This window comes from Mytilus edulis, chromosome 12 (assembly GCF_963676685.1).
Source record: "Mytilus edulis chromosome 12, xbMytEdul2.2, whole genome shotgun sequence".
In the NCBI taxonomy this organism is placed as follows: Eukaryota; Metazoa; Mollusca; class Bivalvia; order Mytilida; family Mytilidae; genus Mytilus; species Mytilus edulis.
The window spans coordinates 53,669,147-53,687,159 of record NC_092355.1 but is presented as its reverse complement, the minus strand read 5'-3'; the positions used below and the strand labels follow the sequence as shown (position 1 = coordinate 53,687,159).

At 30.3% G+C, this 18,013-nt stretch overlaps 1 protein-coding gene across 1 annotated transcript in view; it reads right to left on the bottom strand.

The window, feature by feature from the left end:
• Positions 1-13,467, bottom strand: part of LOC139498801 (uncharacterized) — a 113,428-nt gene extending 99,961 nt beyond the window's left edge. Inside the window, exon 1 of the mRNA XM_071287358.1 lies at positions 13,321-13,467. The gene's annotated coding sequence lies outside the window, so the exon portion shown is untranslated. The remainder of the gene's footprint in view (positions 1-13,320) is intronic.
• Between the last annotated feature and the right edge of the window lie 4,546 nt (positions 13,468-18,013).

The window sequence follows — 18,013 nt, the reverse complement described above, 5'->3', positions numbered from 1 at the left end:
ACCACTTGCTATCCTACAGAAGAAAAGAAAGATATTATGTGAGATGGAACAGGTACAATAGACATTGTAAAGTGCTTTTGATACAAATTTAGTGAGCTCTTGATTGTGGACTTCAAATTTTATGTACCAAGAACCCCACTTTTGACTTCATCCAAACAGGGCGTTAGACAAGGGTCATTTATACAACACATTTTGTACATATTGTCTGAGATAATCTTCTTTTCTGTAGATTCTGAGTTCATAAACAAGTAAAAGAACTAGATAAAGGCATAGAAACACAAGTATTGACACATGAAAACCTTTCAGATAGAAAGTCAGGATGCCATGTTTGCATCAATATTGAAAAAGCCTTAAAATGCCTATTTTGACCATAAAATGCTAAAATTTGTCATTTTTGAAGAAATTCTATAAAATAAAAGTTTAAATCCTTTAGTTTCATGCTATTTGACAAATTGACACCACCAAATCATTTAGGGAAGTTGCCAAAGTACAGATTCTATATTTACAGACTTCACCTCTTAGGATAGAAAGAGTTGACAAATCTTAAAAAAACTTGGTATGACCAAAGCTTAATAAATTATAACACTGCTTGCAAAGTTTCATAACAATAGGATATATATTATAGACAATATGTTAAATTCTATACTCATCTTTGCGTGTTAAATTTTGACGTTAAAATTGAATAATTTCAACTATCAACATTTTGGGCTTTGAAAATTAAAATATTGCCAAAAAATACTTTTTAAATGCTCTAATATATCATTTATTATGTACTTAAAGCAATAGAGTACTCATTTGATTTATCAGACTTAGCATAATTATTCAAAAGTCAAATTTATATCAGCCTGGGCCTAAAAATTGAGGTTTTTCAATGAAAGGGGGCCTTACATGAAGATGTAATTTTTTCCAGCAATTTTAAATTTGTGAAGCTTTTTGGTTATAAATAATCCTTACATATGTATTGAATGTACTTTAAATGGAAAGAAAAGTCACAAATAACACATCATATTAGTTTAAAAGGGTCTTAAGCCAAGTAAGACTGGAAAAAAATAAGGGTCAATTTAGGCCGTGCCACATATTTACATTAAAAAATGCATATTGAGGCTATAAGAAATAAAAAATTGTGTCTTTTTTATCATTTCTATACTCATGTGACATGATACAACAAATCTGAGCACAGAAAGACTCTTGCAATTAACTTTTCTTACAGACAGTATGGTCTGATACAAAGAATTTTGCCTTTTTAATGAAAAACTTGAATGCAATTTTAGTCTCAACAGGCTTATATTTAAACCACTTGCTATCCTACAGAAGAAAAGAAAGATATTATGTGAGATGGAACAGGTACAATAGACATTGTAAAGTGCTTTTGATACAAATTTAGTGAGCTCTTGATTGTGGACTTCAAATTTTATGTACCAAGAACCCCACTTTTGACTTCATCCAAACAGGGCGTTAGACAAGGGTCATTTATACAACACATTTTGTACATATTGTCTGAGATAATCTTCTTTTCTGTAGATTCTGAGTTCATAAACAAGTAAAAGAACTAGATAAAGGCATAGAAACACAAGTATTGACACATGAAAACCTTTCAGATAGAAAGTCAGGATGCCATGTTTGCATCAATATTGAAAAAGCCTTAAAATGCCTATTTTGACCATAAAATGCTAAAATTTGTAATTTTTGAAGAAATTCTATAAAATAAAAGTTTAAATCCTTTAGTTTCATGCTATTTGACAAATTGACACCACCAAATCATTTAGGGAAGTTGCCAAAGTACAGATTCTATATTTACAGACTTCACCTCTTATAGGATAGAAAGAGTTGACAAATCTTAAAAAAACTTGGTATGACCAAAGCTTAATAAATTATAACACTGCTTGCAAAGTTTCATAACAATAGGATATATATTATAGACAATATGTTAAATTCTATACTCATCTTTGCGTGTTAAATTTTGACGTTAAAATTGAATAATTTCAACTATCAACATTTTGGGCTTTGAAAATTAAAATATTGCCAAAAAATACTTTTTAAATGCTCTAATATATCATTTATTATGTACTTAAAGCAATAGAGTACTCATTTGATTTATCAGACTTAGCATAATTATTCAAAAGTCAAATTTATATAAGCCTGGGCCTAAAAATTGAGGTTTTTCAATGAAAGGGGGCCTTACATGAAGATGTAATTTTTTCCAGCAATTTTAAATTTGTGAAGCTTTTTGGTTATAAATAATCCTTACATATGTATTGAATGTACTTTAAATGGAAAGAAAAGTCACAAATAACACATCATATTAGTTTAAAAGGGTCTTAAGCCAAGTAAGACTGGAAAAAAATAAGGGTCAATTTAGGCCGTGCCACATATTTACATTAAAAAATGCATATTGAGGCTATAAGAAATAAAAAATTGTGTCTTTTTTATCATTTCTATACTCATGTGACATGATACAACAAATCTGAGCACAGAAAGACTCTTGCAATTAACTTTTCTTACAGACAGTATGGTCTGATACAAAGAATTTTGCCTTTTTAATGAAAAACTTGAATGCAATTTTAGTCTCAACAGGCTTATATTTAAACCACTTGCTATCCTACAGAAGAAAAGAAAGATATTATGTGAGATGGAACAGGTACAATAGACATTGTAAAGTGCTTTTGATACAAATTTAGTGAGCTCTTGATTGTGGACTTCAAATTTTATGTACCAAGAACCCCACTTTTGACTTCATCCAAACAGGGCGTTAGACAAGGGTCATTTATACAACACATTTTGTACATATTGTCTGAGATAATCTTCTTTTCTGTAGATTCTGAGTTCATAAACAAGTAAAAGAACTAGATAAAGGCATAGAAACACAAGTATTGACACATGAAAACCTTTCAGATAGAAAGTCAGGATGCCATGTTTGCATCAATATTGAAAAAGCCTTAAAATGCCTATTTTGACCATAAAATGCTAAAATTTGTCATTTTTGAAGAAATTCTATAAAATAAAAGTTTAAATCCTTTAGTTTCATGCTATTTGACAAATTGACACCACCAAATCATTTAGGGAAGTTGCCAAAGTACAGATTCTATATTTACAGACTTCACCTAATAGGATAGAAAGAGTTGACAAATCTTAAAAAAACTTGGTATGACCAAAGCTTAATAAATTATAACACTGCTTGCAAAGTTTCATAACAATAGGATATATATTATAGACAATATGTTAAATTCTATACTCATCTTTGCGTGTTAAATTTTGACGTTAAAATTGAATAATTTCAACTATCAACATTTTGGGCTTTGAAAATTAAAATATTGCCAAAAAATACTTTTTAAATGCTCTAATATATCATTTATTATGTACTTAAAGCAATAGAGTACTCATTTGATTTATCAGACTTAGCATAATTATTCAAAAGTCAAATTTATATCAGCCTGGGCCTAAAAATTGAGGTTTTTCAATGAAAGGGGGCCTTACATGAAGATGTAATTTTTTCCAGCAATTTTAAATTTGTGAAGCTTTTTGGTTATAAATAATCCTTACATATGTATTGAATGTACTTTAAATGGAAAGAAAAGTCACAAATAACACATCATATTAGTTTAAAAGGGTCTTAAGCCAAGTAAGACTGGAAAAAAATAAGGGTCAATTTAGGCCGTGCCACATATTTACATTAAAAAATGCATATTGAGGCTATAAGAAATAAAAAATTGTGTCTTTTTTATCATTTCTATACTCATGTGACATGATACAACAAATCTGAGCACAGAAAGACTCTTGCAATTAACTTTTCTTACAGACAGTATGGTCTGATACAAAGAATTTTGCCTTTTTAATGAAAAACTTGAATGCAATTTTAGTCTCAACAGGCTTATATTTAAACCACTTGCTATCCTACAGAAGAAAAGAAAGATATTATGTGAGATGGAACAGGTACAATAGACATTGTAAAGTGCTTTTGATACAAATTTAGTGAGCTCTTGATTGTGGACTTCAAATTTTATGTACCAAGAACCCCACTTTTGACTTCATCCAAACAGGGCGTTAGACAAGGGTCATTTATACAACACATTTTGTACATATTGTCTGAGATAATCTTCTTTTCTGTAGATTCTGAGTTCATAAACAAGTAAAAGAACTAGATAAAGGCATAGAAACACAAGTATTGACACATGAAAACCTTTCAGATAGAAAGTCAGGATGCCATGTTTGCATCAATATTGAAAAAGCCTTAAAATGCCTATTTTGACCATAAAATGCTAAAATTTGTCATTTTTGAAGAAATTCTATAAAATAAAAGTTTAAATCCTTTAGTTTCATGCTATTTGACAAATTGACACCACCAAATCATTTAGGGAAGTTGCCAAAGTACAGATTCTATATTTACAGACTTCACCTCTTAGGATAGAAAGAGTTGACAAATCTTAAAAAAACTTGGTATGACCAAAGCTTAATAAATTATAACACTGCTTGCAAAGTTTCATAACAATAGGATATATATTATAGACAATATGTTAAATTCTATACTCATCTTTGCGTGTTAAATTTTGACGTTAAAATTGAATAATTTCAACTATCAACATTTTGGGCTTTGAAAATTAAAATATTGCCAAAAAATACTTTTTAAATGCTCTAATATATCATTTATTATGTACTTAAAGCAATAGAGTACTCATTTGATTTATCAGACTTAGCATAATTATTCAAAAGTCAAATTTATATCAGCCTGGGCCTAAAAATTGAGGTTTTTCAATGAAAGGGGGCCTTACATGAAGATGTAATTTTTTCCAGCAATTTTAAATTTGTGAAGCTTTTTGGTTATAAATAATCCTTACATATGTATTGAATGTACTTTAAATGGAAAGAAAAGTCACAAATAACACATCATATTAGTTTAAAAGGGTCTTAAGCCAAGTAAGACTGGAAAAAAATAAGGGTCAATTTAGGCCGTGCCACATATTTACATTAAAAAATGCATATTGAGGCTATAAGAAATAAAAAATTGTGTCTTTTTTATCATTTCTATACTCATGTGACATGATACAACAAATCTGAGCACAGAAAGACTCTTGCAATTAACTTTTCTTACAGACAGTATGGTCTGATACAAAGAATTTTGCCTTTTTAATGAAAAACTTGAATGCAATTTTAGTCTCAACAGGCTTATATTTAAACCACTTGCTATCCTACAGAAGAAAAGAAAGATATTATGTGAGATGGAACAGGTACAATAGACATTGTAAAGTGCTTTTGATACAAATTTAGTGAGCTCTTGATTGTGGACTTCAAATTTTATGTACCAAGAACCCCACTTTTGACTTCATCCAAACAGGGCGTTAGACAAGGGTCATTTATACAACACATTTTGTACATATTGTCTGAGATAATCTTCTTTTCTGTAGATTCTGAGTTCATAAACAAGTAAAAGAACTAGATAAAGGCATAGAAACACAAGTTTTGACACATGAAAACCTTTCAGATAGAAAGTCAGGATGCCATGTTTGCATCAATATTGAAAAAGCCTTAAAATGCCTATTTTGACCATAAAATGCTAAAATTTGTCATTTTTGAAGAAATTCTATAAAATAAAAGTTTAAATCCTTTAGTTTCATGCTATTTGACAAATTGACACCACCAAATCATTTAGGGAAGTTGCCAAAGTACAGATTCTATATTTACAGACTTCACCTCTTAGGATAGAAAGAGTTGACAAATCTTAAAAAAACTTGGTATGACCAAAGCTTAATAAATTATAACACTGCTTGCAAAGTTTCATAACAATAGGATATATATTATAGACAATATGTTAAATTCTATACTCATCTTTGCGTGTTAAATTTTGACGTTAAAATTGAATAATTTCAACTATCAACATTTTGGGCTTTGAAAATTAAAATATTGCCAAAAAATACTTTTTAAATGCTCTAATATATCATTTATTATGTACTTAAAGCAATAGAGTACTCATTTGATTTATCAGACTTAGCATAATTATTCAAAAGTCAAATTTATATCAGCCTGGGCCTAAAAATTGAGGTTTTTCAATGAAAGGGGGCCTTACATGAAGATGTAATTTTTTCCAGCAATTTTAAATTTGTGAAGCTTTTTGGTTATAAATAATCCTTACATATGTATTGAATGTACTTTAAATGGAAAGAAAAGTCACAAATAACACATCATATTAGTTTAAAAGGGTCTTAAGCCAAGTAAGACTGGAAAAAAATAAGGGTCAATTTAGGCCGTGCCACATATTTACATTAAAAAATGCATATTGAGGCTATAAGAAATAAAAAATTGTGTCTTTTTTATCATTTCTATACTCATGTGACATGATACAACAAATCTGAGCACAGAAAGACTCTTGCAATTAACTTTTCTTACAGACAGTATGGTCTGATACAAAGAATTTTGCCTTTTTAATGAAAAACTTGAATGCAATTTTAGTCTCAACAGGCTTATATTTAAACCACTTGCTATCCTACAGAAGAAAAGAAAGATATTATGTGAGATGGAACAGGTACAATAGACATTGTAAAGTGCTTTTGATACAAATTTAGTGAGCTCTTGATTGTGGACTTCAAATTTTATGTACCAAGAACCCCACTTTTGACTTCATCCAAACAGGGCGTTAGACAAGGGTCATTTATACAACACATTTTGTACATATTGTCTGAGATAATCTTCTTTTCTGTAGATTCTGAGTTCATAAACAAGTAAAAGAACTAGATAAAGGCATAGAAACACAAGTATTGACACATGAAAACCTTTCAGATAGAAAGTCAGGATGCCATGTTTGCATCAATATTGAAAAAGCCTTAAAATGCCTATTTTGACCATAAAATGCTAAAATTTGTCATTTTTGAAGAAATTCTATAAAATAAAAGTTTAAATCCTTTAGTTTCATGCTATTTGACAAATTGACACCACCAAATCATTTAGGGAAGTTGCCAAAGTACAGATTCTATATTTACAGACTTCACCTCTTAGGTCCGAGAACACAATTAATTCGTAGTGCATTTCTTTTAGAACATAAATGAAAATTAAAAAAATCCCACCTGCGCTTTCTCAATGAAATTTTTACAGTGTGTTGTACTACTTTTGGGACAAGTTATATCAAAATTATAGAAAACTTCATCGCCTCTAACTCAAAATATGGACAATTTTGTGTTTAGGGTGTCTTGAAATCTTTTGACAGCTTCCGAAGTGCTAATTTTTAACCTTTTTCAGCTGGACCAAATCACTACTTTCCTGTAAAATTCTGGACCCAAATTTTTTTACAGTGTAATTTCACCCCACTACTTACAATTTGAGGCATTAAACATGGAGAAATAAATTTGGAAGGGGTTTAAAAATTATTGGCAAGTAACCCACTGTTAACAATAGGGACTATATTCGTATATATATAAATCAAGGGACGACAATTGTGGTCTCGGACCAGATGTCTTCATAGTATAAAAGGATATCTTTGTGGCAAAGTAAAATGACAGAAGAGTATGAAAAGGTAGCTAAATATTATATCAAAACGTCTTTAAAGTATGTAAATGAATCTTAGTGATATAGCATTGACAGATTAGTTTATACTAGTAGTCAAATGTCGTTATAGTATAGAACATGTGCTTAGTTTCATGTTATATCTCAACCCTTAATTATATGATTTATATCGTTATCATTAGGCGGCTGTGGAGTTCCAGTATCTTCAGAGTCTTTCCGAGATTATAAAACAAGTTGCTTTCTTTCAAAAAGCAATACCTGAACCAGCTTTTTCTGCTATCAGACAATGACGTTTGTTATAGATATAAAGCTTGAGGCAAAATTCATTTTTTCCCTTAAGAGATTATTGAGTGCTTTCTGCTTTATTTACATCATTTACAATCCATGTAGTCATTAAGGTGCGTTAATCAGGAAGTTTAAGTTCAACTTCCTCTCTTTAAAGATATTTTATTCAATTTATATGTATGAAGTGTCATGTTTTGTAAGAGTTGCTCTTACAAGGTCACGGTATCAGTCCAATTATCTCTCTTTGCAGCCAAACCATCATTATATTTTTGTTTGTACATATCTTTACAATTCTTTCCTTTGTGTAAAATATCATTGAAATGAATCCAAATATTTGATCTTAATTGAAGAAAAAAAACACTGCCAAAAGGCGTATTTGTAAGAAGTAAAGCATGATGCAATAAGGGCAATGTACAATGCAGTAAATCCCCTTAACATATGCACATTAAGACACTCTAAAATCTTGGAAGTCCAATTGTGACTTTGAATATCAATAAGTGTCCAATTCGCTACATTTATATATATATATTAACCAAGTAAGGACAAATTCAATATAAATGTATGCATATGGACTATAGTGTTTTCACAAGAACGTACAACCTCTAAATTGCCTTAGTGATAATGTTACTTTGACCTTTGCCTCGAAAATCGATAGTTGTCAAGATCTTGATATATATTTGCAATGTATCAAGTTTGGTCTAAATTTAAGGGATATTGACTGCAGAGTGTTTACATAAATGTACAACCACTAACCCCTAAATTGTCCAAGTCCTATTGTTCTTTGCCTGATATTCACTCTAGGGTGTTGAAAAGAATAGTTACGAAGGGATGGAAGCGCATTGACAAGGGGTTAAAAAAGTCAGTGTGATTTTGGCTAGCTGTGGAATAGGGTATAAGCTGCAAGAGGATGATAAAAATAAGACAGGAATACTGTAAAATTTTATTTTTAAAATCTAAAAAGAAATCTAAGACTTATACATCAAGTCAATGTTGTAATTAAATTAAAGATGCCAATAAAAAAAAAACCGAAATTATTCTTACTTTCTAAAATATAATGTTTAGCTTAAACATATTTTATTTGCTGGATTAAAACAAAATGGATAAGACACAAGTAAATCATACTTATGACGTCTTCTCCATAATACAATTTAAAGTTACAACAATAGTATAATTAAATGAACATGCATATAAAATAAACAGTTTATACAATATAATACTAGTTCAAAGGTGAACAAAGAGGAGAGAAAGTAAAATGGGAAAAGGAAAGTTCGAAAAGTCGTATAATTCTGTAACGATGACTTGTGAATTGATGACAACGATGACGTTCCCACTATAAACCATTAAAAGTCTGAAATGGCCGATATCTGTACTCGACTGTACTGATTTTTACTCGACCAGTCTGAATTGGTCTGAAATTTACTTGATAATACTCGACTATAGTCTGAACCATACTTGACAGTCTGAATAGGTACTTGACCAGTACTTAACCATTTTAAACGAGTCTGAACCATGCTCGACCTAGTCTGAACTGTACTCGACCTAGTCTAAACCGTACTCGACCATGTCTTAACCAACCTATACATATTCTTTGTATCTAGCAACTGAATTTTGTCAATTTAGGAAATATTTTTGATTAAAATGAAATTTGAACATTAACTTAAAATTAAAAATGTAATCAATACAGTATTGAAATTAACATTTCACAATAATCAATCATAATATAACTTCAGCACAATATCAATCAACACTTACGTAATAATATATTTCAACTTTTAAAATATGAAGAAAAAAAACAAGCTGATCAAATTATCTAAAAAATAAAATTGTGACTTATTCAAAATTTTATGAATATGTCAAAAGTATTTTATCATAACTGGACTATTTTCACCATTTACTTAAGCCTAGAATAGATTTACTGTGCGAGATGAGTTAGGTTAATACTGCAATGAATGTTCTTTATTAATATACAAAAAAAATAGTATATAAAACAACTTAATAAATTAAAAAAAAAATCCTTAATGGTTTTGTTTTATTAAACAAAGAATTTAATATAATCATAATAATAGAATTTCCATAGCAATCCTTGAAAAAAAGGAAATGTATGCCAAAGTAACAGTAACAATTTATTTCAATTTATTTAAGTATTTTTTGTAAAATTAACATGGCACACATAAAGCACTTAAATATGGTATAATAACCTCAGTGTGTTTTACAGGTAAAAAGACAGCCCTATTTTCTTAAATTCGTGTATTACTTATCTAGTACATACGTGTATATTCGAAAGGCCTTCTTATTTAATTTAAACAGGATGTTGAAATTTTGAATCAATGGTATTTTGAATTTTAAATTAATACCTCTGACCAGGTGTGATCTTATTTATAAGTCTGTCCCCAAGCAGAGGTTATACTATATCATGTATATTTTTCACCACTAATCAGAAAACAATTTTATTTATTTCTTTAATGTTATCCCTTTTTGATATAAATTATATAAAATATGAGTTTTTTTCCTTAATATAATCATAGATATTTTTCTAATATAAGGTTTAAAAATTTATAAATTTTGTTGGCTGTTGTTATATATGTCAGTTAAAAAGAAAATAATTTTAACAGTTAAAAAAGTAGAGTTTTTTTTGTCTAGTATGGTTCAGACTGGTCGAGTATTATTGTTCAGACCTTTGGTTAAGTATGGTTTAGACTGGAAAAATAGGTCGAGTACAGGTCGAGAATGGTTTAAGACTGTTTCAGAATGGTCGAGTAATAGTTCAGACAATTTTCAACGGCAAAGATAAGGGTGAAGTATGATTCAGTACAGTCAAGTCTGGTTCAGACTGGGGTCGAGTAATGTCAAGTAAAAGTCAGACCAATTCAGACTGGCCGAGTAAAAATCAGTACAGTCGAGTACAGATATAGTATATAATTTATCTAATTCTACAAAAGAACTATTTTCTAAACTATTGATATAGCACAAACATATATACAAAAAAAATGAATAATATTTAAAAGGGACTCCACAATAGACCACTTTCGAGTTCATCCGTCACCGGAAAAAAACTCGTCAGTTATACGCGCCTTTATCACCGTCATTTGTGCGTTTAGGGGCGTCGTCACTTCCCTTCCAATGTTGAGCGAGTGGTTGGAAAACTATAATTCTATATTGTACGAATTATTCGGCAAATTGAATTCTCAAAATTGACAATCAACACTGCTGTCATTAGGGAATTGTCAGTAAGTACCTACAGAGCAACCATTATTTCTAGTTTATCCTGCACAAAGACGATCACCAAGACGCTTGATGAACGTAAATAGTGCAGGGATACAGGCGACCCCCTCTATCTGATAAATGACGTCATAAAGGCGTGCATAATTGACGAGTTTTTGCCGGTGACGGATGAACTCGAAAGTGGTCTATTGCCCAATATTTCTGAAATAAAAAATATACATTTTTTAAAAGTATTAAAGTTTTGTAACTATTGCAGGATGTTTCCAAAATGTGTATGAACTATTAAGAATATAAAATCTAAATAGTGTAAAGGATGATATTTGTTGCTTTTACAAAACTTGTACAACTATGATTAATCATTAACTTAGCATTGCAGTATTGATTAATCATAAACTTAACATTACAGTATTAACATTAAGGATACAATATACAACCATAGTTTTAAGACTACCAATGATTGTAAAAGTAAAATATTTGTAAAATAACAATATTTTACTGAAGCTATATTTTACAAGAAAAAAGTGGAATCTAAGCTTTTTTATAGTGTACAAGGACAACTAATAGCAAAGCTTTGCTATCCAGAAATAAACGAGCTTTCCTAATGTGTAGAAGACACATTCAATGTCTGATTGTGTAAAATAAAAAGGGACTCTTCAATTGCAATTTTACTAATTAACTTTTTTTCCATAAATGTTAGCTCTTTCAAACATGAGGGTATATTACAGGGATCTACTCTGTTTCCATGCACACTTGTAGAAGGCAAAATATTATTTTTCAATTTGTTATAACAAACTTTGGAACAGATTCTATCTTATACCTATACACAGGATCTTGATATTTTCGATGATCAATTTCCAATACCGTTTCTTTAGAATAATTGGTATTATCTCTCTCTATTCTACCTATATTTTCATAAAAGAAATGGTAATACATCTTCATCCTCATTTACATGCATTGTAGTGCTCGTTTCATTAATTTTGTTTTCAGATGGAAGACTAACTTGCCTTAAATTTCTTTTCTTTTTTAATCTTTTCATTCATACTTATATCAAACTCGGGGGGGGGGGGGGGGGGGGGGGGGGCTCTTCCTATGTAATGACTGGTAGGGATGAGCCGCTGGAATAGGTCACTATTTCATGCTTCATGATATATGAAAAGGGTGAGAAATTCAGATTAATTATATCAATAGGTTGATATTATCACTTGCTGGATATATATTATAAGTATCTGAAACTAATCAAATGTTCCTGTTTATTTTTAATGCGGTTAAACCACAGTAGTAAATGCATCAGCTATTTGTCAAACCAATTAAACTCTATTTATTCAATGTGGTATTTCCACTGAGGTTAGATATAGGAGCAGTAAATCCAATCATTTTAACATTTCCACCTCATTAACATTGAAAGGTTTATTCTCGTGGTGTTTTGTCTGTTGCTTGGTCCGTTTCGGTGTTGTGTCATTGTTCTCCTCTTATATTTAATGCGTTTCCCTCAGTTTTAGTTTGTTACCCCGATTTTGTTTTTTGTCCATGGATTTATGAGTTTTGAACAGCGGTATACTACTGTTGCCTTTATTGCATACATGAAACATTAGAAGAAATTCCATAGCATAGTTTCAGTGTCCTTCAAGAGGGAACGACAAATCAGTTTTTAATTAATGTAAACTCAGTAAAAGTGATACTATCTGAAGTGTTATTACAATTATCTGATAAAACATTATCTATTGTCTTTTCAAATTGAAATTTCTTCATAATTAAAGTTATAAAAGGGGCAAATAGCACTGGCAAAAAGAAGAGTGAAGAATTTATTGGAAAAGCAATGTGTGATTATTGCGACTGCGTTACTTCTAAACAAAAACGTAAAATGAGCGGGACCTCAAAATTTTTGTAAACTCTAATGTATCAGAAGATGAAAAATATCCAAATATATCTATAGGTCTGTTTTTTGTTCATTAATATATGACAAGGTATATATTTTTGATAAACAAAATATATGAAAAGGGTGGGGTACTTGATGTCTCAGTTGCTCACCCCTACCCAAAAAAGTTTGAAGTGGCCCCCCCGGGATATCAAAGTGAAGTTTAGAGTCAATATCGGAAATTAGTTTTAAGTCTTTTGGCATTAAACTTATTCTCCTCTATTAGAAACTGATGTATATAAATTATTACTGCTTAAAAATGCAAACGCTTATGTGTAAAATGTGATCGCTGTGCATTGCGCACCTGCATTTCTAAAACTTAAATCATCCTAAAACGAAAGAAAACATTACAAATGTTCACGTGCAAATATTAATCTAGATCTCAATGTATCTGCGAATAATAAACTCACCTTGAATATATGTAGATCTGTGATTTGCTATTTTTGTGACTTTTGTCTTGTGTCAACTTGTGTCGGCAACTGATCATAATCATAGATGCGAACTGGAAATCATTCCAAAATTCTGTCACGAGACGCCAAAAGGTAATATTAATATCGAATAAAGAAATAAATCAACGCATCCGTAATCATAATTAACAGACAACAACTAAATCAAAAATGACTTTTTGATTTTTTCATTATATCATCAAACAACATACTAGCGTTTCAACAAAATTATAAATATCCGACATTTATTTAATTCTATATTTAACCCATGTAGTACCTCATGTTTACACAAACTTTAAACAAAGTGGCGCACCTAGTTAAAATTACTTGATGCAACCTATTTGTTTCTACACGCTAGTTCTGTATATGTTTTTAATAAATGCAGACGACAAAATCAAATAGCGACGAAGATTACTATAACGAAATCGACTATTATGCATGTTGCATGTTGCGTGTTGCGTGTTGCGTGTTGCGTGTTGCATGTTGCGTGTTGCATGTTGCATGTTGCATGTTGCATTATTTCTTTTACAGTTTTTGTAAAATTGGAAGAATTTTTAATTATGATATACCAAGGAGGTTATATATAAAGGCAACAGTAGCATACCGCTGTTCAAAACTCATAAATCTATGGACAAAAAACAAAATCGGGGTAACAAACTAAAACTGAGGGAAACGCATTAAATATTAGAGGAGAACAGCGACACAACATTAAAATGTAACACACACAGCAACGGACTAAGCATTAGACAAAATCCGATGAGAATAACAAATATAACATCAAAACCAAATACATGAATTTGGGATAGAAAATTACCGTGAGACGTCTTATAGTAATGTGAATTCACACTCAAAAATAGGAGAAAACAAACGACACAACCTATGATATACATATACTTTTTGTAAAATTTATTATCATTCAATGAATTTTAACCATATTTCTTTGACATACATCATGTAGTTTGCACTTTTTTCAATATCTGTCTTTTAATTAAAGTTTAAAATATTTTCATTGAGCTTAAGTTTGTAAACTATATCTTATCTTTAAGCAGTTTTTAATTGTTGACAATAATTTGCTATTTTCAGGAGTGTTGAGATTACTAATTAATTGTTTTTCTGTACTTAAGCAGACTGATCATTGACTGTTAAATTTAATGTATGACTTTGTTTCAACTTTAATCATCTCTCATTACTACCTCTATATATATTTTTTTATATCCTGTTCCTAAAGATGTGTGAACTGGAACTAAATGCCTCATATTAGAAAGTATCCAAGTCCTGGTCAAAATTAAGAATGAAGGACAGAAAGTCACAATTCATTTTATCTGATTATTCAGAAAACACTTTTTTGCAAAACAGTAAAAAGTAATAAATGTTGAAATATGAAAAAGTTGAGTATGTTTAGTGATGACTTTCCGAAAAGGGGGTGGGGGTTGGACAAATAAACCGTTTCACATGGGCGTTCCTTAATTTTAACTGTTTTTAACCGGATTTTTGTGACAAAATGTCGGTTATTGATTTGGGGATGTACGGCGGGCGGGCGGGCGGGCGGGCGGGCGGGCGGCAATCAAATGTTGTCCTTGCATTAACTCATGAACCGTTCAACCAAAGCTTTTAAAATTTTAATATGTTGTTACTAACAACTAAATGAAGGTCAAGTTCAATAATGGCGATTTTGACTTTTACCGTTCAGGAGTTATGGTTCTTGAAAGATTGTGAAATGGCGTTTCCATTCACGTTGTTGCATTTATTCATGAACCATTCAATCTAAGCTTTTCAAATTTTAAGATGTTGATACTGATGACAAAATGGAGGTCAAATTTGATATTGACGATTTTCACTTTCACCATTCATCAGTAATGGTTCTTGTGATATTGCCAGGACACAAATAAATATTAATAAATCCGGTTTGCTGTCGTTGTGACAGCCTCTTGTTAATTGTTGTATGGGGTCACTATTAGAGATCACTTCACCTTTAGCTTGATAAATTGTTTATTTATTTTAGCCGAATATAAAAATCTGTATGTTGAGAGGAAATCTCTGTCATTGAAAATAATTAACAGGTCATACAGTTCTATCAAATTACCCATATCATCTAATTAATACTATCAGTCTCCAGAATCCAAATGAAATGACTTGTGTTGAAAGGTTAATTATAAATTTAAAATGAATTGAAGAATATCTACAAGCATATTAATATACTGCAGAATAAATTTGACTCATTCATTCAGTTATGACATAAATCTCAATATTGAACCTCAAGTAAACTAAAACACTGGTAAAAACATAACATACATAAGTTTGTTCTCGTGATGATTAATTAACCACCCTTAAAAACTAAACCACCAGTCATCTATCGAAGGTATCGTAGTATAATTTTGAATGACTTCATTGAAACAGCAATCGCACAACAACAAACTAAAAAGAAAGAAAAAACTTCCTAAGTGTACAAAAAATGTCGTTTAACTTTATTTTTTATACAACATGCAACATGCAACACGCAACATGCAACATGCAACATGCAACATGCAACACGCAACACGCAACACGCAACACGCAACATGCAACATGCAAACTAGCAGTTCCCTACTATAACATGTGTTTAGGTACCAGTCTTGTATTACAACTCCAGTTTCCAGTGCATGTCAAAACATGGAGGGAAACCAAATAGTGCATTTTTTTCTGAATTTTTTTCTGAACTCAATTTTTTCTGTCAAAGAACCTTTTCATACATACTTTTGTACTTCGCTCTCGCAACACTGAAAAGGTTATAAATAAGGTTTGACACTTTTTATATTGAATTTTTTTCTGAACTCAATTTTTTCTGTTTGATTATGGGTTTATGCTGAATTGAAACATAATATATATAGACTTTAAAAAAAATCTTGCATCTTTCGGAGGATATCAATCCAGGATATTGGAAGGATATCATATTTACTGGAAGTGGTGCAGCTGGGTTAAAATAGCAAACAGAAAGTAGAAAAAAAATGTTTTGACTTCAGGTTTACGTAAGTAACTTTGTATTCTTCGTGGCAAGACCCACTTTTTTCTCTCGATTAAATCACCATTTCACATTAATACATACATGATATGAACATGATTTTTTTTTTTTCATGTAGCATTTTTTATTTTTTTCATTTTCAAAGATCAGCTGTTTTGCATGTAAGCCTATGGAGCAGTCAATTACAAGACTGCAACCTGCATAGGGTATTTTTTTTCATATGTTCACTGCAAGGAAGTAGCTCATGTGGACTTTTGTGTGCCCAGAAAAATAAAACATCATGATTTAAGGACTTTTGAAAAAAAAAAAATCATGGAGTATCAAGTTACACTGAAAAAAATAAAATTTTGTAATAATTATGCTTTTTTACACTTGACACTATTCAAAAGTATTTATAGATTTAAAGCACAACAGTTTGAGGCAAATAGAGATTTTGATGGTATTACATACATGATTTTCAATTAAAAAGAACATAGAAAGAATTTTTTGTCAATGAAATATTCTTGTTGTGATGAAAATTCGAGTTGCACAGTTTTATTGAAAACTAGTGCAAAGTTGAAGAGACAGCTACATACAAAAGTAATATTTTTCTTTATGGTTAATATTTTTATGGCTCAATTGTTGACATTTACGTAGAATATGTATAAAATGAACTTTTGGTGAACAGATTTTTAAAAAATGTTTATTTTTCATGAGTCTATACTTCTTTTCCTGTCTGCGGCACTGCATGGTTAATTGAAATTTCTATATTTGGGTTAAAAATTTGTTTATAAAGTAGAATTTTTCTAAAACTATCCTTCTTGACAAGGATTTTTGTGATTAGGTGTGACAAATAATCAATATTCTTACCAAAAACACCAAGTTGAGTATTCAATTTGTTTTTTTCTTGAATTTTGTTTCAAATTTTATATGCATTGGTGTGTCAAGTACAGTCTAAAAAAATATGATATAGTAGGCATGTATAAAGACCAGTATAGTCAAAAAAGAGAAAGGTATTGTCTTTCTTTTGTTCAGATAGTTGTATTGTAGCAAATTCTTTAATATGAAAAAGTTTTTGGTAGTTTTTCAATTTTGACTTAAACAAGAGGCCCACTTGGGTAGATTTCATTGAAAAAAGGGGGAGGGGTAAACTATTGCATGTGCTTCAATCAAACAGAAGGAAAAAAAATAAAATAATAGATAAGAATACTATTCTAGCTTCACAGTATCCAAATAATAAGAAAACATTCATAAAGATAGACTAAAATGAGATTTACAGATCATTTGATAGACATGACTGATTTCCAAATTTTGCCTGTTTTCAGAAAGGGGTACTGCTTTAATAGTGGGGTTATTTTTATTAACACAGCCAAACAGTTCTTTTAATAGCATTTTTTTATGTTCAAATACGGCTACTTAATAAAAATAAGTAAGAGATTTATTTTTTTAAGACATGTCATTATTTTTATAGGTACAAGTCATGTATTACAACTGCAGTTTCCGGTGCATGTCAAAACATGGAGGGAAACAAAATCGTGCATTTTTTTCTGAACACTTTTTTTTCTGAACTCTTTTTTTTTCTGAAATCTTTTTTTTCTGTTTGATTATGGGTTTATGCTTAATTTAAACATATACATAGACTTTGAAAAATCTTTTAAGGGATATCAATCCAGGAAAGTG